This window comes from Saimiri boliviensis, chromosome 4, assembly GCF_048565385.1.
Source record: "Saimiri boliviensis isolate mSaiBol1 chromosome 4, mSaiBol1.pri, whole genome shotgun sequence".
NCBI lineage: Eukaryota > Metazoa > Chordata > Mammalia > Primates > Cebidae > Saimiri > Saimiri boliviensis.
The window spans coordinates 165293328-165314811 of record NC_133452.1 but is presented as its reverse complement, the minus strand read 5'-3'; the positions used below and the strand labels follow the sequence as shown (position 1 = coordinate 165314811).

General features: G+C 44.3%; 4 non-coding genes across 4 annotated transcripts; 3 read left to right on the top strand and 1 right to left on the bottom strand.

Annotated features, from left to right (window-relative positions):
• Positions 1–4652: 4652 nt before the first annotated feature.
• Positions 4653–4756, top strand: LOC120361176 (U6 spliceosomal RNA). Its single transcript, XR_005577525.1, has one exon. It is a non-coding gene; the product is annotated as a U6 spliceosomal RNA (small nuclear RNA).
• Positions 4757–10376: 5620 nt separating this feature from the next.
• On the top strand, positions 10377–10449 carry TRNAV-CAC (transfer RNA valine (anticodon CAC)). Its single transcript has one exon. It is a non-coding gene; the product is annotated as a tRNA-Val (tRNA).
• Positions 10450–12830: 2381 nt separating this feature from the next.
• Positions 12831–12904, bottom strand: TRNAT-AGU (transfer RNA threonine (anticodon AGU)). The gene has a single exon. It is a non-coding gene; the product is annotated as a tRNA-Thr (tRNA).
• Positions 12905–15986: 3082 nt separating this feature from the next.
• TRNAL-UAA (transfer RNA leucine (anticodon UAA)) lies at positions 15987–16069 on the top strand. Its single transcript has one exon. It is a non-coding gene; the product is annotated as a tRNA-Leu (tRNA).
• The last annotated feature ends 5415 nt before the right edge of the window (positions 16070–21484 follow it).

The window sequence follows — 21484 nt, the reverse complement described above, 5'->3', positions numbered from 1 at the left end:
CACTTTTGCTTTGACTGGACCACTTTGCATAGATGCAAAAATCTTCGAGAAAATCTTAACAAACTGTATTCAACAGCACATTAGAGGATCATACATTATGAACAAGTGGTATTTATCCTTTGGATGCAAAGACGCTTCACATACAAAAATCAGTTAATTTATGGCATGGCCTTATATAAAGAAAACCCTAAAGACCATTTTTAAAACTGTCAGTTAAGTCGCAGCATACAAAATCAGCATTAAAAAGCAATTGTGTTTCTATGCACTAACAATAAACTACCTGAAAAGAAAATTAGGAAGATAATCTTCCTAATACAACGGCACCAAAAATAATAAAATACTTAGTTAAACTTACCCAAGAAAGTGAAGCACTTGTGCGCTGAAAACTATAAAACATCCATCAAAAAGGTACAAACAAATGAAAAGACATCCATGTTGCATAGATTGGAAGACTTAGAGTTTCCATACTATCCAAAGTGATTTACAGATTTAATGCAATCTCTATCAAAATCCCACTGGCATTTATACAGATATAGAGAAAACCATTCTAAAACTCATATGAAACTACAAAGGACCCTGCATCACCAAATAATCCTGAGAAAAAAACCAACAAAGCAGTAGGCATTACACGTTTCCTGCCCGCTCTGATTTTCCACCAATCCACGTCTGTCTTTGTACCAGTATCATCCTGGTTCGTTGTTGTTGTTTGGTGGGGTTTGCTGTTTTGCTTTTGTTGTTGCTGCTGTTGTTTTAGGCAGGGCGCCGTGGCTCACACCTGTAATCCCAGCACTTTGGGATGCTGATGGGGACAGACTGCATGAGCCCAGGAGTTTGAGACCAGCCTGGGTAACATGGTGAAACCCCATCTCTACCAAAACTAAAGAAAATTAGCCAGGCCTGGTGGCCCGCACCTGTAGTCTCAGCTATTCAGGAGGCTGAGGTGGGAGGATCTCTTGAGTCCAGGAAATGGAGGTTGCAGTGAGCGGAGATCACACAGCTGCATTCCAGGTTGGGCGACACACAGCAAACATAGGGGAAAAGCTTCAGAACATTGGTCTTGCCAATTATTTCATGGATAAGACTCTAAAAGCACGGGCAAAAATAGATGAACTGGACCATTCCAAGTGAAGGAGCCTCCATACAGTGAAGGAAACAATCGAGCAGAAAGGCATCCTATAGAATGGGAGTAGGTATTTGCAAAACGTTTACCTGTTAAGGAGTTAATTTCCACAATACAGAAGGAACTGCTACAACTGCTTCAAGCAAAACAAAGAGACCTCTAACCATCTGATTTCAGAAGAGCTAACAGACAGTTCTCCAAAGAAGACATGAAAATGAGCAACCATGTTCAATGTTACTAGTTATCGGCGAGATGTCCCATCGCACCCGTTAGGATAGCTATTGTCAAAAACAAGCAGACAAAAACAAAAGCAAAAGGCAACAACGTGGAACATGGGAACCCTTGTTCCTACACTGTAGGTGGGAATGCTAAATGATACAGTCGCCCTAGAAAACAGTAAGGTGCTTCCTCCAAAACATTTAAAATGTAACGACCTTAAGATAATGCAAACTATTTATCCAAAATAACTGAAATAAGAATCTAAAAGACACAGACCACTCCTGTATTCATTGCAACCAATGAATCCACAACTGTCAAGATGTGGAGGCTGGGTGTGTGGTGGTGCACACCTGTGGTGGCTGAGGAGGGTGGATGTCTTCAGGCCAGGAGTTTGAGACCAGCCTGGCCAACGTGACGAAACCCCATCTCTACTAAAAATATAAAAACTAGCCAGGCACTCTAGCCTGGGCGACAGAGCAAGATTCTGTCTAAAAAAAAAAGTGAAAACAGGGCTAGCCCAGTGGCTCACACCTATAATCCCAGCATTTCAAAGGCTGAGGCGGGAGGTCAGGAGTTTGAGGAAGAAGAGAAAGAAAAAATTTTAAGTTTCAGTTATTCGATATGGGTTTTATTAGACATTTTGCTAGGAAGAGTAAAGGTCAATTTTTCTTTTGATTTAAAAAATGTATTTTACTGTCATAAGAACACTTGACATAAGATTTATGTTCTTAACAAATATGAATGCATAATATACAATTGTCCCTTGCTTTGCAGGGAAGATTTGATTCCAGGGCCTCAGGCAGATGCCCAAATCTCCCATAGTCAAGTCCCGCAGCTGCCCCTCTGAAACCCGCCCTACTAGAAAAGTCAGCTCTGTTTTGTGTACGTTTCACATCTTGCCATACTGCATTTTTGATCTGAGAGTTTGGTGGAAAAAAATCCACGTATAAGTGGACCAAAGCAGTTGAAACCTGTGTTGTTCAACTGTGGTATCGTTAACTATAGGACAGCGTTGTACAGAGATTTCTAGAATGTGCTCATCATGTATGATATGGTTGGGCTGTGTTCCTGCCAAATCTCACCTTGAATTGTAATAATCCCCACATGTCAAGGGTGGGGCCAGGTGGAGATAATGAATCACGGGGGTGATTCCCCCATACTGTTCTTGTGGTAGTAAGTCTTAACACGGTCTGACAGTTTTATAAATGAGAGTTCCTCTGCACACCCCCTCTTGCCTGATGCCACATAAGACATGCCTTTGCTTCTCCTTTGCCTTCTGCCATGATTGTGAGGCCTCCCCAGACGTGTGGAAGTGTGAGTCCATGAAACCTCTTTCCTGCATAAATTACCCAGTCTCAGGTATGTCTTTATTATCAGTGTGAGAACAGACTAACACCATGTGTAACTGCAACCTTGTTGATAAGCAGCTTCTGGTTCTCCTTCTCCCTAGCCTCTGAAAACCACCATTCTCTCTGATTCTGAGTTTGATCATTTGATATATCTCAAGTGGAATTAAGTACTTAACAAATTACTTAAATTTGTTAATTTGACAAATTAAGTTAATAAAGGTTAATCTAACATAGAATTAATTTATCATTTTGTTGGCTTATTTCACATCACTTGCTATCCTCAAGGTTCATTTTCTATTATTATTATTATTATTATTATTATTAAATAGAGCCGGGGTTTCACCTTGTTGGCCAGGATGGTCTTGATCTCCTGACTTCGTGATTCGCCCACCTCAGCCTCCCAAAGTTCTGGGATTATGGGCGTGAACCACTGCGCCTGGCCTTCTATTATTATTATTAATTTTTTTAGACAGAGTTTCACTCTTGTTGCCAAGGCTGGAGTGCAATGGCAATGGCTCAATCTCAGCTCACTGCAACCTCTGCCTCCCTGGTTCAAGGGATTGTCCTGCCTCAGCCTCCCAAGTAGCTGGGACTACAGATGTACACCACCACAACTGGTTAATTTTGTAGTTTTAGTAGAAATGGGGTTTTACCATGTTGACTAGGGTGGTCTCGAACTCCTGACCTCAGGTGATCTGCCTGCCTCAGCCTCCCAAAGTGCTGGGATTACAGGCTTGAGCCACTGCACCCAGTCAAAGTTCATTTTTTTTTTTTTTTTAATCCACTCATCTGATAGTGGACATTCAGGTTGTTTCACACCTTTTTTCAATTTTTATTTTTGTAGAAACAGGATCTCGCTATGTTACCCAGGGTGGGCACTTGGTCCACTTATACTTGGATTTTTTTCAAGCAGACTCTCAGATCAAAAATGCAGTATGGCAAGAGGTGAAATCTATACAAAGGGAGAGCTGACTTTCCATGTAGGCAGGGTGGGTTTCAGAGGGGCAGCCGCAGACTATGTGGGAATTTTGGTATATGCCTGAGGCCCTGGATTCAATCTCCCTCACAAAGCAAGGGACAACTGTATATCATACATTTAAATTTGTTAAGAACATACATCTCATGTCAAGTGCTCTTACTACAATCAAATACATTGTTTAAATCAAAAGAAAAATTGATCTTTACTCTTCCTAGCAAAATGTGTAATAAAACCCGTATCGAATAACTAAAACTTAGAATCTTTTCTTTCTCTCAACCCTCAGTCCTGATAAATCCTGCCGCAGTCCCAGCAGGTCTAGGGCCCCACAAACCTGGCACACACCGGCACCACTGCAACTCCAGGAAAAGCTGAGCTCTCTCCGCCAGCTCCTGACGGTCCTGAATTTCTGAACTCCACCAGACTTGGCCTGAATCTACAGAACTGTGTGACTGCCCATTTAACACACTGAAGAGCAAGCTTCCCGTAAGCACTGAACACCTGTGGCAACTGCTGGGTGCCCAACCTGGGAGACCTTATGTCTGGAGTGACGGATCCCACTCTGCTACCCCACCCAACATCCCAGACAGATGCAGGCTGGCGCTGACACAGAGCAGAAACGCCTGCAGCAGAAGAGACGTAGATCAAGCCCAGTTATGAGCTAAGTCTCTGGAGGTTTTTTAGCAGATGGAGCTTGGAGGGATGGAGGGAACTGGAAAAGAAGGAGGGATCAGCCGAATCCTAACTGAGAAAGGTGGCCATGTTCTCCAGGCGCTGCCTTAGGCTACTAACCTGGGTCACACAAGCATAGAAACTGAAGTTAGTTAGGGCCCCACAGCGATCCTTTGCTTGGGTCAGCGTTGGCTCCCTCAGCTGGGGTGGAATTCAATGAAACAAGTTACCCAAGCTGAAATAGAGACGGGAGTGGGAAGAATCTGGGAGGTATGTCCGCCCGGTTTCAGACCAATGGACCTAAGAAGGTGAAGTGGTGCTCGCTTCGGCAGCACATGTACTAAAACTGGAACGATGCAGAGATTAGCATGGCCCCTGCGTAAGGATGACGCACAAATTCGAGAAGCGTTCCATATAAAAATAACTATTTTTTAATAAAATAAAAAAGGTGACGTGAACATGAGAACCACTACTCTAGAGAAACCACTATAACAACCATTGTCATGTGTGAGGCGCTTTTCCCCTTTCCATATACATTCCCTGTGTCAAAACCGAAAATACCAAAACTCTGGACTCAACATCCAGAAAGTCTTTCCCCAGGGACACAGATTCTCACAAACGCCAGGCCAGAAAACCTTGGGCAGAACCGCAGAAATTTGATTTCAACTTCAAAACTGCTCTATAAGGCCAGGCGCGGTGGCTCAAGCCTGTAATCCCAGCACTTTGGGAGGCCGAGGCGGGTGGATCACGAGGTCAAGAGATCGAGACCATCCTGGTCAACATGGTGAAACCCCGTCTCTACTAAAAATACAAAAAAATTAGCTGGGCATGGTGGCACGTGCCTGTAATCCCAGCTACTCAGGAGGCTGAGGCAGGAGAATTGCCTGAACCCAGGAGAACCCAGGAGGCGGAGGTTGCGGTGAGCCGAGATCGCGCCATTGCACTCCAGCCTGGGTAACAAGAGCGAAACTCCGTCTCAAAACAAACAAACAAACAAACAAAAAACTGCTCTATAATCCCATGACTGTTTCTCTGTCCTTTCAATCCACACAGACAGTCACTTCTTGATGACAGAGAATGACGTTACAACCCAGTTTTCCAAAGAAGGTGCCCTGGAGACCTCCAGCACTTTTCTGCAGAGAAATGCCCACAGGGAGAGACTGGAGTGAGATGGGGCCTGTGCCTGGTTATCTACCAGGCCAGGAAGAGGGCAGGGGACGGTGCTACACAACTGTCTTCCAAGAGGTCGCATTAGGACCCCTTGACTCAGCTTCTTCAGATTCTTACACATTCCCTGCCATTCCCATTCAGCGGTCCTCTCACCCCGTCTGCTTTGTGTGTATCACTATGATTTTAACCTCGGTATTGTGCTTTTTGTTTGTTTGTTTTGGTTTTGATCTTTTTGTTTGTTTGTTAGATTTTACTTCACTTTGAAAAATCTACCTGTCTTGGTACAGATGCAGCTGCTCCATTAGTTGTGATCGCCGCACAGCGTGAAGTTTACACCCACCTATGGTGATGACAGACATGCAGATTACGTCAACTCTATTACCGCATATCACTACAATGATCAGTCTCATTTAATCCACCAGGATGATAAGCTGAAACGTCACTAGGAGACATTCCTAGAAGTGAGATTGCTGGGTACTAGACAAAAAGCTATTCAGAAATTAAAACTCGCTTAATGCCTGTACAGCAAAACCTAAGATCTACATTTTTAAGGATAAAATCCTACCTTTAGTTCATGTAGAAATTCATACATATAATATTTTTGTCATGACAAATCAAAACAAAGGCTATCTAACTCACGTTGGTCTGAGGAAACCTCCCAGGGGAAGAAGATCCTTGAGGTATATCTAAGATTTGAGTAAACGTGTGGCGAAGAAGAAGGGAAGGTATTTTGAGCGGAGAACATTTAATTTTAACAAGTTATTTACTGTTCATTAACATTTCTTTTACTTTAATGATCTAGGAAATTTTTCTGCAATGTGATAATATTTTGTGGGGCTATTTTCTTCAGAGTTTCAAAGTAAAGTAGAAAACTTTGTTTTATAGAATCTTATGGCAGATTATGCTGCATGTGGGGGAGATCAGTGAATTTCCCAGTAATTCTGTCCCCAGAAAACCCCCAGAACCCTAACTGTGCCTGTCCTGCCAATTGACACTCTTAGCTTGTCTTTCTTCCTGGCATTAGAACAGTTTCAAGTCTCCATTGTTTTGTGTGAAGCTGGTTTCCGTCTCTGCTGAGGCAGAAGTATACTTTTTGTCTTGGCCTACAACCTCATCTGGGTCATTCCAAGATGAGAGGTTTGTGTTTGTATACCATGATCTTTCAAGAATGCTTGATGGGTAGAATACCTTTTATTCTTTTGTTTGTTTGTTTGTTTGTTTTGAGATGGAGATTCCCTCTTGTTGCCCAGGCTGGAGTTTATTGGTGTGGTCTCAGCTCACTGCAACCTCCACCTTCTGGGTTCAAGCTATTCTCCTGCCTCAGCCTCCCCCTCCCAAATAGCTCAGATTATAGGTGCCTGCCACCATGCCCGGCTAATTTTTGTATTTTTAGTGACAGCAGGATTTCACCATGTTGGCCAGGATGGTCTCGAACTCCTGACTTCGGGTGATCCACCTGCCTTGGCCTCCCAAAGTGCTGGGATTACAGGCGTAAGCCATCTCACCCAGCTAATTTTTATTCTTCTATAGTCTTCACGGATTGCCTGATTTTGCTTCATGGTTGTAACAGATAATCTAATATTGTGCAAGTGTGATATTGAATGTGGCCAGGGTCCTGTATCATTGTGCTCACCACCAAGAAATAAATCATTCTCAGCCACCTGCAGAAACAATTTGACAGAATCTGTCAACATTTCAAATACATATCTCTCATGTCCCTTGATGTGCATTTCACAAGTGTACAAAGGCTGCTTGCAGGCATAGCAGTTATGTTCAAATTCTTCACTTCACATTATTTGTAATAGAAAGACTAAGAAAAAGCTATCTATCCTAAGTATATAATCAGTTAAGTAAATCATGGCATATATGCAAAATCAAACGATCTTTATTTATTTATTTAGAAGTGGCACAATCTCAGCTCACAGCAACCTCTGCCTCCCCGGTTGAAGCGATTCTCCTGCCTCAGCCTCAGCGATTCTCCCAGCCTGTAGCTGGGACTACAGGCGCCCACCACTACACCTAATTTTTTTGTTGTTTTTCTGAGACCGTGTCTTGCTCTGTCGCTTAGGATGGAGTGCAGTGGCACAACCTCAGCTCACTGCGACCTCGCTGCAACCTCTGCTTCCCAGGTTAAAGCAATTCTCTTGCCTTAGCCTCCTGAGTAGCTAGGATTACAGGTATGCGCCACCATGCCCAGCTAATTTTTTTGTGTTTTTAGTAAAGATGGGTTTTCACCATGTTGGTCAGGCTGGTCTCAAACTCCTGACCTCAAATGATCTGCCAGCCTCAGCTTCTCAAAGTGCTGGGATTACAGGCATGAGCCACTGGGCCTGTACCTCCTTATCCCCTTGTGAGTATACATACTGGGCCAGGATGGAAGAGAATATGTCTTTGTATTATATTGTATTTGCACTTTTAAAAATCTATGGAAAGATAGCAGGAAATTCTTGACAATGGTTGCCTGTTTAAAATGCTAGGAACTGTACTTTGACATGATAGCATGTAAGAAAAATAAATAAAATTAAAGAGCAGCCAGGCACGGTGGCTGATGCCTGTAATCCCAGCAGTTTGGGAGGCTGAGGTGGGTGGATCACGAGGTCAGGAGGTCGACACTATCCTGGCTAACACAGTGAAACCCCATGTCTACTAAAAGTACAAAAAATTGGCCAGTCATGGTGGCGCATGCCTGCAATCCCAGCTACTTAGGAGGCTAAGGCAGGAGAATTGCTTGAACCAGGGAGGCAGAGGTTGGAGTGGGCCAAGATTGCACCACTGTACTCTAACCTGTCTATACACTCCAGAATAGAAGGACCTATGTCTGTACACTTCAGAATAGAAAGAGCTATGTCTACACAATCCAGAATACAAGGAGCTATGTCTGTACATTCCAGAATAGAAAGAGCTATGTCTATACACTCCAAAATAGAAGGACCTATGTCTGTACACTCCAGAATAGAAGGAGCTATGTCCATACCATCCAGAATAGAAGGAGCTATGTCTGTACACTCCAGAATAGAAGGAGTTATGTCTATACAATCCAGAATAGAAGGAGCAATGTCTATACAATCCAGCCTCAGGGATACGGCAGGCAACGGCTCGTGCCTGCAATCCCAGCACTTGGGTTGATTGAGGCAGAAGGATCGTTTGAACCCAGGGGTTGGAAGTCAGCCTTGTCAACATTGCAAGACCACATCTCTACAAAAAAATTTTTTTAAATTAACCAGCCTTTGGTGGCTTAGGCTGAGGCTAGAGTGTCACTTGAGTCCAGAAGTTCGAGTGAGCTGATTAGGCCACTGCCCTCCAGCCTGGACGACAAAGCCAGACCCTGCCCTCGTGGGGGTGGGGGTGGGGGGGGTGAGTCACAATAGTAGTTCCCGCTGCGTCGTGATTGGAAAGGAACTTTGAGTGCTGCTGAGCCGCATGCCGGTAGGCCGGGCTTATTCAGTTTGCGGACAACTGCAAACTGTGGGGAAGCTGCGGACTAACAGGAACTCTGATTCATTCCTGGTGGAATCACAGATGGCACAGCTATTTTAGAAGACAGTTTGGTGGTTTCTTGTAAAAGTTAACATATTCTTCTCACACAATCCAGTTGTACTCATTGATATTCACCCAAAAGAGTTGAAAAGTGATGTCCACATGAAAATCTGTATACAGATGTTTATGGCACCGTTATTCACAATTGCCAAAATTTTGAAGCAAGCAAATTATTATTTAATAAGTGAATGGATTAACTGTGATATATGTAGACAATGGAATACTACTCAGCATTGAAAAGAAATGAGATATCAACTCATCAAAAAGACTTGGAGGAAACTTAAATGCACATTACTAGAAGCCAATCTGAAAAAAGCTACATACTGCATGATTGTAATTATATGACATTGTGGAAAGGCAAAACTATGGACACAGTAAAAAGATCAGTCGTTGCCAGGGTTTGTGAGGATGGAGGGATGAACAGACCAAGCACAGAGAATGTTTAAGGCAGTGAAACTACTCTGCATGATACTATAATGATGGATACATATCATACTTTTGTGCAAATGGATATAACACCAGGAGTGAAGCCTAATGTAAACTTTGACCTCTGGGTGATGATGATATCAAGATAGGACATCCGTTGCAATGAGCCCACCACGCCAGTGGGGCATGTTGACGGTGAGGGAGTTATGCCTGTGCGGGAGCAAGGGGTATGTGAGAAATTTCTGTACTTTCTGCTCAAAGTTTTGCTGTGGATCTAAAAACCTCTTTCTCTTTTTAAATTTTTTTAAAGAAGGTCTATAAAATGCATATGTGAGAAAAGAAGAAAGGTTTATGTTTACGGAACTTGAAGAAGGAAAATGAAGCTTGGGACTTCAAGCTCAGTGGAGAACTGATTCAGAGTCAACCCCAGAATCCGTGCGGACAGTCGTGAAGAACAGATGCGAGGGGCCTGAATGAGGGACCCAGCAACAACAGAGGACAGGGACATTTCACAGGGTCTGAATGTGAGCGCAGTAGGATTTTGCAACGATGTCGGCGCTGGGTGGGAGAGTGAGAAGGAATTCTGAGGGAAGCAGAAGGACAAATTGCAGTCATCATGTCAAGAAGTAGACAAGTCTGGTCAGCGCCGAGATGTTTGAGATGTATCTTACTGAGGTTATAGTTTCAGCATAAGGCTCGCAGAACTCAAATACCCAGCGATTTCTGGGCATTGGATACTTCCTAATGCAGGCGCCGCGCTGGTGTTGTAGCAGTTTAAAAACGCGAGTGTGGACACTGACTTGGTGAGCACGCTTGGGCAGCGAGAAAATGCATTTCTGGGAAGGAGGCACGAGCTGCAGAGAATTCCCGGTGAGGTCCCGCACGACGGCGGCCTGTGCTGGCAGGGGTTTCCGTAGTGTAGTGGTTATCACGTTCGCCTCACACGCGAAAGGTCCCCGGTTCGAAACCGGGCGGAAACACTGCTGGGCATCTGGTTTTGTCTTCCTAAAATTTAAAGCGACTACTCTTAGGACCCCGTCCATTCGCATCAATTACTATACGCCCATAAGTTGTTTACGCTTTGTAATTCAGTACTACGGAATACAACTTGCTCGCTTCCTATACCAGATTTTGAGAGGTAGGAGGCTAAAGGAAGAAGGAGCATATATATTTATGTTGGAAGATCCCAGACTGGTGCCATTTGATGAGACGCGGAAGGAGGACAAGTTCCCTGAGAAACGAGTAACTTGAATTGTGTAAGAAATGTTACTTTGGCCGGGCGCGGTGGCTCAAGCCTGTAATCCCAGCACTTTGGGAGGCCGAGGCGGGTGGATCACGAGGTCGAGAGATCGAGACCATCCTGGTCAACATGGTGAAACCCCGTGTCTATTAAAAATACAAAAAATTACCTGGGCATGGTGGCGCGTGCCTGTAATCCCAGCTACTCAGGAGGCTGAGGCAGGAGAATTGCCTGAACCCAGGAGGCGGAGGTTGCGGTGAGCCGAGATCGCGCCATTGCACTCCAGCCTGGGTAACAAGAGTGAAACTCCGTCTCAAAAAAAAAAAAAAAAAAAAAAAAAAAGAAAGAAATGTTACTTTGTTAGAGAAGATTCACAAAATTGTGACTTTAAGAATTATTGTAAAGAATTCTTTACAATAAGAATTATTACTGTAACATTTCCCTGTTTAGTACTTTTTTTTTTTTTTTTTTTTTGAGACAGTCTTGCTCTGTCGCCCAGGCTGGAGTGCCATGGCGCGACCTCGGATCACGGCAAACTCTGCATCTTGGGTTCAAGTGATTCTCCTGCCTCAGCCTCCAGAGTAGCTGGGACTACAGGCGCCCGCTACTACGCCCAGCTAATTTTTGTATTTTTAGTAGAGATGGAGTTTCACCATCCTGGCCAGGCTGGTCTCCACCTCCTGACCTTGTGACCCGCCAGCCTCAGTCTCCCAAAGTGCTGGGATTACACACGTGAGCCACCAAGCTGGGCCCCTGTTTAGTGCTTTTAAGTGCTCAAGCCTTCTAGCTGTACTTGATATCATTGACTATCCCTTTAGATTTCACTCCATTTTAAGGCGTCTCTAAAATCCAGTCTTTTGACAAATAACTGCATTCCCAATCAGGACCATCTTCTCAATCAGGACTGTCTTGATGGACATTCGGCCTATGCATTTGCACAAGGCCAGGCGCTTGATTTAATGCTCTGTTGTTGCTGATTTGAAATTCTTAATTTTCTTAAGGAACATTTCTATTTTAAAGTGCACTCATAAATTATGAAACTGGTTTTTCTCCTACATGCTCACAAAAGGAGTAATCATCCAATGTGATCATTCCTTACAGGGAAAAGCAAAAAGCTGAGCACAATACTGCCATGCGGACTGTTACACTCAGTGCTAGGGCTCAGGGAAGGCATTTGTAGGAGGGGATACTTTGAAGATATAGCTGAGAATTTTTTTTTCTTTAAAGAACAGCTAAAACAGAACACTGTATTCCAGGGTTTGATGAATTTTTCGCATCCTTTTATTATTTATTTATTTATTTTTGAGGTGGAATCTTGCTCTGTTGCCCAGGCTGGGATGGAGTGGCACAATCTTGGCTCACTGCAACCTCCACTTCCCACATTCAAGCGATTCTCCTGTTTCAGCCTCCTGAGTAGCTGAGACTACAGGTGCCTGCCACCACGTGTGCCTAAATTTTTTTTGTATTTGTAGTAGAGACAGGGGTTCACCATATTGGCCAGGCTGGTCTTGAACTCCTGACCTTGTGATCTGCCCACCTTGGCCTCCCAAAATGCTTGTATTACAGGCATGAGCCACCATACCTAGCCTTGTTTGTCTAATAAATGATCCACAACTTCAGGTCTCATTTGCTGCCAGTCTTTCATTAGGTTTTTTGTTTTTGTTTTTGTTTTCTTTCAGTGTTTCACCGATTGTTCTTCTTATCCTCTCAAGATGTTGTTATGCTACTCCACTTTACAATATATTCAGTGAAATTCTAGAGTTCGGAATCATGCAAGGAGGGTTATCACAGCAGTAATTTATACAATATGTATGTCTTACCTCCTTCCTTGCCTTCTTTTTGAACTGCGTTAAAAGCAAAAATGTTAAGTGAAGCTGTAAGTTCCTTAGGAATATGAAAAGTAACTACAAAAATTTAAATGTAGAAAATTGCAGCTCAATTCTACATGGTCTCTGGCATAGATTTAGCTAATTCGTCCTAAATATTTCTAACCCATCACCATGCTTTTCTACAAAGTGCCTCTGACATCGAGAGTCAAGGTCTGCAGCTTTATTAGGTATAAATCCAAGTAAGGTTTAATTAGTGACAAGAAATTACGTAAGTTTAGGGGAAGAAATAAAGAGGCCTCGCTGGGATTTGAACCCAGGATCTCCTGTTTACTAGACAGGCGCTTTAACCAGCTAAGCCACGAAGCCCCACATGTTTTGTGTGGGGGTAATTTATTATTTTATAAAACTTTACATCTCAACCTGTCAGTGTTTCTGCTTCATTGATTTTCTCTGCAGTAACACAAGAAGATATTTCTGAGTCTCAGTCAAAACCAGAGAATAATGCTCTTGCTGTAGAATAAGATAGGTCCTGGCTTAAGAAGACGGTTTTTCTTTAGGAAACTGCTCTGAATGTCAAGGACACCTCCAGACTACAACCTCTGGCAGCCAGGTAGAGAACTCGCTTGGTTTTGAGAACAATTAACGTCTCTTATGCCTAGCAGTGAGTTTGCCTTCTGATGAACTCTCATTTCATTTATTCATCTAGTGGGTGAGTGTTATCAGGGAAAACGCTCTCTCCACATTTTTCTCTAACTGGATCCCCTGTGATTCTGCCTGTCCAGCATGCAAAATATGCTCAGCCTGGCCAAGGCGAACTGCTTTGCAACATGAGCTCCACCTCTAGGATGGCGTTATCTAAATCAGCCAAAAGTGCAGATGAAATTCTTTGGGTCGAAATTTTCAAATAAGGTTCTACTTAACTTGAACATCTATGTACTTAAGCTACAAGTTACCTGTCTCCCAACATACAGGCAGAGGAGGCAGAGGATAATCTTGATACATACTCCCATTCAGAAAGAGTGAAAGCAAGAGGAGAAAGAAAACAACGAGAGACACCCTGGTGTGTAGCAGCTGTAGAATTCAGTGGGCACAGGATGCTCGTGTGTTGATTAGAACTCAGTACCGCTGTCTGGGAATGACCCCTAGGCTCTTGGCTCCATCTCCTGGGTTCTTATTCTACACTCGGATTCATCCATTCTTTTAATAAGAAATTTCACTTTGCAGCCGAGTGGTTTTCTTAGTCTACTTCCTTCCCATAGTAGTCTGGGGGGAAGAGGGGTGAGGTCCAAGTCTCTTTATTTTATGCTGTGCTTTATTTCTTTTAGTCCAAGCTATCAGTGTTCAAATACCATAATTTTCTTCAGAAATGTGACGTTATAAAAGTTATTGAAGTTTATTCCTTTAGGCCAAGGGTTCGCAAACCATAGCCCACAGGCCACATCTGGTCTTGTTCCTGTTTTTATGAAGTTGTATTGGAACACAACCACATTCATTCATTTCGCATGATCTGTGGCTGCTTTCCTGCAACAGTCGATTTGTGTAATTGCTACATCAACTGAACGGCCTGCAAAGCCTAAAATATTTACTATCTGGGTCTTAAAAAAAAAAAAAAAAGTTTGTCAGGCCTGGAGTGGTGGCTCATCCCTATAATCCTGGTGCTTTGGGAGGCCGAGGCAGGAGGATTGCTTGGGTCCAGGAGTTCGAGACCAGCCTGGCCAACCTGAAGAAACCCAGTCTCTACTAAAAACACAAAACAAAACAAAACAAAACAAAACAAACAAACAAAACACATTGGCTGGGCGTGGTGGCACACTCTTGTAGTCCCAGCTACTCTGGAGGCAACAGAATCACTTGAACCTGGGAGGTGGAGGGTGCAGTAAGCCAAGATGGTGCCACTTAGTGCAATCGACCCTGGGCAACAAGAGCAAAACTTTTTCACTTTCACATGTAGATGTTTAAACCCTCTAGATAATTGTGTTTTCAAAAACTTCACAGGTGATTGCTTCTACTGTGTAGTTTGTGCTAAGAGCTAACAGTAATCGAATATTCTAAACATTTTCGTGTCTATCTATACAGGATGGATTCTTTCTCTGATACGCTTTTCACCTCCATCTCTATCCTCAAGTCAGTTCTTGCCCCAGCACTGAGAGACCTGAATTTCCTCCAGTGTTTGGTAGAAGTACGAATCGCTCAGGCCACGTATCCTCTGCCAGGAATGGAACCCTGATCTGGCCAGAGACAGAACCCAGAGCCCAAGAGCCAAAGGACTTCAGGGGTCCATTCCTTTTCCATGACTTCATCAGGCGGAGAAAAATCCTGATCTGGACCCAGGCAATCCTGAGCATCCAAATAAGGCCTGGGCTCCTTTATCCTCAGCTGATGAGATTCTGAGGAGACGTCTCTGACTCTCTTTGCTCGTCTGCTGCTGACCACACAACCTTTGCATATTGTGGTGCTTTCCTCTGGTTCCCTGAAAAACAAAGGTACGTGCCACACACTAGGTGTTCAGTATTGTTACATAAATTAATTTTATTCCAACCCTACTTCAGGATTTCATTTCAGCTCTGTCTCTTCCAGACCCTGAAGTTCCTTTCTGCAAGTTTCTTTCGTGAATTCTTAAATTCCCCATGACAGCTTTAGCCTCCTTCACTGAGTGCTGTTCGGCAGACTGCTGAAGTTAGAATGACTTGGTAAGATGAAGATTCTTGGGACCCATGGTAAATCGCTTTAGTGAGGATCACTGCATGAGGGGTTCTAGAATCCACATTTGTACTAAGTCTCCCATGAGCTACTTTAGCCACAAGGAATGGATTCTCTGTGGTAACAATTGTGAACTTTCTGGGAGCAGTTCGAGTTCTGGGGCGGTGTATTTTTCTGTGCAGCCCACACACAGCTCAGTGTGCTCCTTTTGTATACAGGTTGGATTGTTAGCTTAAAGCATTTTGTCATTAAAATCAAAGAATCTGAACTGCCTTTGTGTCTACTAAAGATCTTAACATGTACCCCAGAATGAACTCGTTTTAACGTAATAAACCTTGGGCCCCAATCCTGATGCCTCCAATGACATCAGTGTGTGGGGACTGGAGGTTTGAATTCAGCAGGCAAAGCGGTGATCTCTGAAGACAAAGTTGGGACAGTGACTTTAGCGAAGCAGAAGTCGAAGGTGGTGTTAAGGTGGTTTCCGCTAGGGCGCCCCCCCCACCCCCTCACCCCACTCCCTTGCTTTTTCTTTTCAAATCAAGTAAAGACAAACATTTCTAAAAATTTTTGCCTGGATGAGGAGACTCAGGAGAAATGCTTGCTGAACACATGCTGTGTTTTCTTATCATGTCTTCCTTATATTTTAATGCAATTCAGTAAAAACAGAATAACGCGGTACTTCCTTAACGTTCAGCAGGAATGCCTTGGTTCTTATAAAAAAATGATTGCCTCATAAGCAGCTTCAATCACCGGGATGGCCGAGTGGTTAAGGCGTTGGACTTAAGATCCAATGGGCTAGTGCCCGCGTGGGTTCGAACCCCACTCTCGGTAGATTAAGTTTTTAATCTCCAGACTGCTTAAATATCGGCATTTAAAAAGTACTCGAAGGTGACTTCATTGTTTTTCTACACCTTTGCATAAACACTACTGTTTTCATGTCTTCTAATCTAAAGAAATTGCCTCAATAGGCAGTAGTGTGTGAATGATTTGCTACCACAACCTATCAGATGGAAACACCGCTCACATCCATGATCTGATCCAAGACTTTCAATTCCACCAGGAATTGAACCTGTGAGGATATTTGATCCCAAGGTCACAGGTAAGAAACTCTAGTTCTCTGTGCCTCCCAGAAAGGGAGAGCCACTCCTCAGGATTCTCATAGTTTCCAAATGATTGCACAAGAAAAGCCCAACTCTTAGCTAGGGCTGTCTGTCAAATACTCTGGAGAGCATGGCTGAGTCCTTCTTAACAGAGTTTGAGTTTATCTTGTTTGTTTTTGTTTGTTTGTTTGTTTGTTTTTCAGTTTGAAATGTGAAAATGACCCTCAGGGAGGTTGGTTTTTTGTTTTTTTTTGTTTTTTGTTTTTTTTTTGTTTTTTTTTTTTTTTTTTTTTTTTTTGCATTTAACAGGTTATAATGTCTTTAAGAAACTTTTTATATGTTAAAGAGCCATCTGTATTTTCTTTTCTGTTACATGCACAGTAGTATTACATGCTAATTTTTCTACTTAGTCATCAGGTCTTTTATTATTTGTAGGGACTCATTAAATATGACTTAACTTTGTTTTGACATGAATCACAAGCAGTTTAGTTTGTTGTCTTTGAACTTTGTGGTGGCTTCGGACATGTAAAAATGTTTTTTTTGTTTTGTTTTGTGTGTGTGAGAGAGACGAAGTCTCGCTGTGTGGCCAGGCTGGAGTGCACTGGCACAATCTCGGCTCACTGCAACCTCTACCTCCTGGGTTCAAGTGATTCTACTGCCTCCACCTCCTGAGTAGCTGGGACTACAGGCATGCAACACCATGCCCAGCTAATTATTGTACTTTTGAGTAGAGATGGGGTTTCACTATATTGGCCAGGATGGTCTCGATCTCTTGATCTCGTGATCCACCCGCCTTGGCCTCCTGAAGTGCTGGGATTACAGGCGTGAGCCACTGGGCCGGCGCAAGTAGGTGTCTATGCAACCAAAGTTACCAGTCTTCAAGATTTACAGTACTACAAGTTCAGTTGGTTTCCGGGCCTTTGAAATTGCTGTGCTTTTTGCCTTCAGTGCTCTTTCTTCCAAGATCATGGCTGACTCTCCACATCCCCGATCAGCAGGAAACTGACCTCTTCAGGGAGCCCTTCTCTGGGCACCCCATCTAAAATAGATTCTCGTCTCACCTTCTCCATCAGAGTACTCTATTTTATTTTCTCATAATTATAATACATTTAGCACTACCCCCAATTACCTTGATCCTTTATTGCAGCGATCTCCAACCCCAGGGCCATGGACTGGGACGGGTCTGTGGCCTGTTAGGAATCCAACCCCATTGCAGGAGTTGAGTGGTTGGCGAGCATTATGGCCTGAGCTCTGCCCCCATCAGGCTGTGACACTGGATTCTCATAGGAGCTGGAACCCTGTTGTGAATTGTGCCTGCCAGGGATCTGGGTTGTGTGCTTCCTTAGGCAAATCTAACACCTGATGACGTGAAGTCGAAGGGTTTCGCCCAAAACCATCCCGGCTGCTTTATGGTTTTGTTTGTCCCTCTTACTAAAACGAAAGTTCCAGAAGAATAAAGACTTGCCTATTCTGTATAGCTTTGTTTCTTAGTGTCCAGTACAGTGCCTGGTCTATTGTAAATATGTCTTGAAGATCGTTCCAGATGCAGAATTGGAAAGTGTGGAGACTGAATAATAACAAGAGCCAACTTGTAAAAAAAATTTACTACATGCAAGGCGCATTGTAAGTTCTCATTTAACACAGCAATTATATGGGAGCGGGGTAATATTGTTATTTCAATTTTACTGATAAGCACACTAAGTAGAAGTTCTCAACCTCCTCAGCAGATACCAGGGGACAAGTTACAGAGCCTGAATCATTCTGGAAGAAATATGGCTTGACGGAGAAATGTGGCTGGACTGAGAGAGACAGACTCTCCCTGTGTCACCCTGACTGGAGTGCAGTGGCACGATCTCGGCTCACTGCAACCTCTGCCTGCCCGGTTCAAGCGATTCTCCTGCCTTAGCCTCCGGAGTAGCTGGGATTACAGGCGCACACCGCCACAGCCGGCTAACATATATATAGAGAGAGATAGGGGGTTTCACCATGTCGGTCAGGCTGGTGTCAAACTCCTGACCTCGTGATCCGTTGGCCTTGGCCTCCCAAAGCGCTGGGATTACAGGTGTTAGCCACCGTGCCCTGCCTAAAGTATTATTTGCTTTTTAAAAAAACTCTTAAATTAGAAAACTATTTTTAAAGGTATGTACCCTGTTGACGTTGAATAAGCGTTTAGAATATATAAAAGAAAAATCTTTGTCTTTCTTACTATTGAAGTTTGGGAAAATTTTTCTTTCTCACTTTATAATTTTGTTTTCTCTTAGACTGAAATGGAGAAAACAGAATGACCCAGCATGAGTGATACAAACGGTGGGTGGTTTTTATTAAAAAAATTAATTAATTAATTTTTATTTTTTTGAGGAAGTAATCAAATAATTCAGCATTTTACTCCAAGAAAATTTCCCCGGGCAGAGGAGGACAAGAACCACAAAAGCCTCCTATAGTACCGCTGCCCCTGCCAGGTGCCCATTGCCCTTTTGTGGGTGGGATGTATGCCTTGGAGGTGGGGGAGAGTAATCTCCCGGTCAAAAATAGCTCCCCTAGAGTAAGGGAATGCCCACCAAATTCAGACTTATTTTCTCAGCGCGAGAAACACGGAGGTACAGATTGAGATACCCTTACCGGGAATAAAAACCACAGCTACAACTTGACCCATCTGGGGATCGAACCCATAACCTTAACATAATTGTCACGATGCTCTAACCAGCTGAGCTAGCCAACCAGCCGGCAAGAAGCCTTCCTTCTGTCTTACGAACTGCTATGAAATGGCTTGCTTTATTGAAATTTGTTTGAATAGATGATTGCATGTACTCTGTTCCCCACTTTTCCTTCACCCGGGCTGGGGGTGGCGGAGCTCCACACTGATCCTGGAGTAAACCTGCTTCTCACCGGCAAACAGCTCCCTTTAACCTGCCGGTTCTGATCCGAGAAGTCTCCTGTCCACGTTCCCCGGCAGGGCTTCCTTCCTTCCGCCCGGAGCCAACCCGCACCTGCTCCAAGCCTGAGATCTCGGCGCGGGGATCGGGAACCCTCGGACCCCTGGGCCGTTGCGTGGTCGGGAGGGCGCGGCGCCCGCGCGAGGGACGCAGGCTCCTCTCTGCCGTTGGAGACCCTTCCGGACAGGTCAGCTGCGGTCGAAGCCTTCGGGACCCGGGAGCTGCACCCGCTCCCCCCGAGCCTCGGGGTGGCGCCTCCGTCACTGCGACCCCGAAGTCTCCGCGGCGCGTCCCGGGCCGGTGGCGCCGCTGTAGTTCCCGCCCAGGACAGCTGGTGGCGCCCGAGCGCGGTCGAGCTGGGGCGGAGGGACCGAGGAGGCCGGACCTCGCCGGGCGCCTGCTCAGAACCAGCCCCCAGAACCGTAAGAGGGCGTGCGGGGCCGGGTATCTGCGGGGGAGCGAACTCCTACGACCTGAATCGGGAGGAGGCGAGGCCCGGATTCGAAAACGCAGAGGAAGAAGGCGTGAGACCTTCGCGCCCGCGAGGTGCGGCGCGCGCAGACCGAGCCTGATCTCCGCTGGTAGGTGTCACGGGGGGTGGGGGCGGGGGGGGCCTGGGTCGGCGGGTTCGAGACTGACTGACTGCTGTCTTGACAAGGCTCTGCTTCCCTCCTCCTACCGCGGCTGTTTCTGTTAGTCCAGGGAATACTATTTTCAAAAGTGACTTGGCCTATGTACATTTCAAATGCCCTCCTTATGCCCTGCCCCTGTATTTAGACGTATACGCGTGAATGGATGTGTTTATAAATTGTGAAGTCTTATCTTGCATATGCACTACTAGTATATAACGTGTTTGATGCTTTATATTCACATCTTTTGCCTTAGAAATGAGAATCGTACGCTTTGACTAGCCAATTTTGCCATTTATTTCAACTCTTTGAATATGAAAAATCAGTTTATCATAAATAATAAATCGCCTTTTCCTGTCTTTTAGCTCCTTTCATTAACTTGGTACCGTTTTTTTTTTTTTTTTTTTTTTCTTTGAGACAGAGTCTTGCTTTGTTGTCCAGGCTAGAGTGCAGTGGCTTGATCTCGGCTCACTGTAACCTCTGCCTCCGGGTCAAGCGATTCTCGCGCTGGGATCACAAGGGCACGCCCCCAGGCCCAGCTAATTTTTGTATTTTTAGTAGAGACAGGATTTCACCATATTGGCTACGCTGGCCTTGAACTCCTAACCTCAAGTGATCTGGCCGCCTCGGCCTCCCAAAGTACTGGGATTAAAGGCCGTGAGCCACCGTGCCTGGCCTGTACATCTTTTTAATCAACTAGTAGATATCTGTCTTTCTTTGGTTCTGTAGTGAAAATGCTGACAGTTTGTGGCACAGATTATTATCATTATTGTTCTATTAGGACACTTGTTATGGTAAATGATCTCTGAAAGACTGGGCCACATTTAGACTTACTTTGACCTCAAGAGACCAACATAGGCATTAGTCACCAATTTTTGTCACAGGTCAATTCCCTAGGAAATGGACACTAAGATGGAGATTTCTGTACTGGAGGCTTATTGGGAATGGTCTCAAAATTAGTATCTGTGAGAGGGTGAGGTGAGCAGGATTGAGAAAACCCAGAAGCTGAATTCAATACAGGTGCAACACACATCCCATCTCACAGGTGTATATAAATCCGGAATGGTCCTTCACAAATATCCTTAATTGTAGTGGGGAGGCAGGAAGGGCAGACCTGTGTATTTCTCCATCTACTAGTCATTGGATTTAAGCTGCTGCAGTGGTGAGGTGTGACTTGGAGCAAGGGACTTCCCTTCCTCTGAAGGTAGACCTGAGTCGGACCCAGATATGAGCCATCAGTAGTTAATATTCCTGTGGTTGAGGAATGAGTGCCACCACTCCGGAAGGGGGGATCTGATAGATGCCACACTTATCCTCATAGCACTTTCCTACAACAACAATGTGTCCGACATGTGCTAATCTTCCACCAGTAATGCCTGCTTCTCCACACTAACAGAGAAGAGAACAGGTGTGGTTAAAACAAAATGATGCTTAATGAAAAGTGAATTCATTTTTCCTTTGAGGTTCAACAAAAGTCCCTACCTGGCCACTAGAGCTTATAGTGAGTCTAGCGGTACCCATGTGGGGACAATTTTTCGAGGAGAAATAGTCATTTCAATCCAGCCCATGTATTCATCCTTTCAA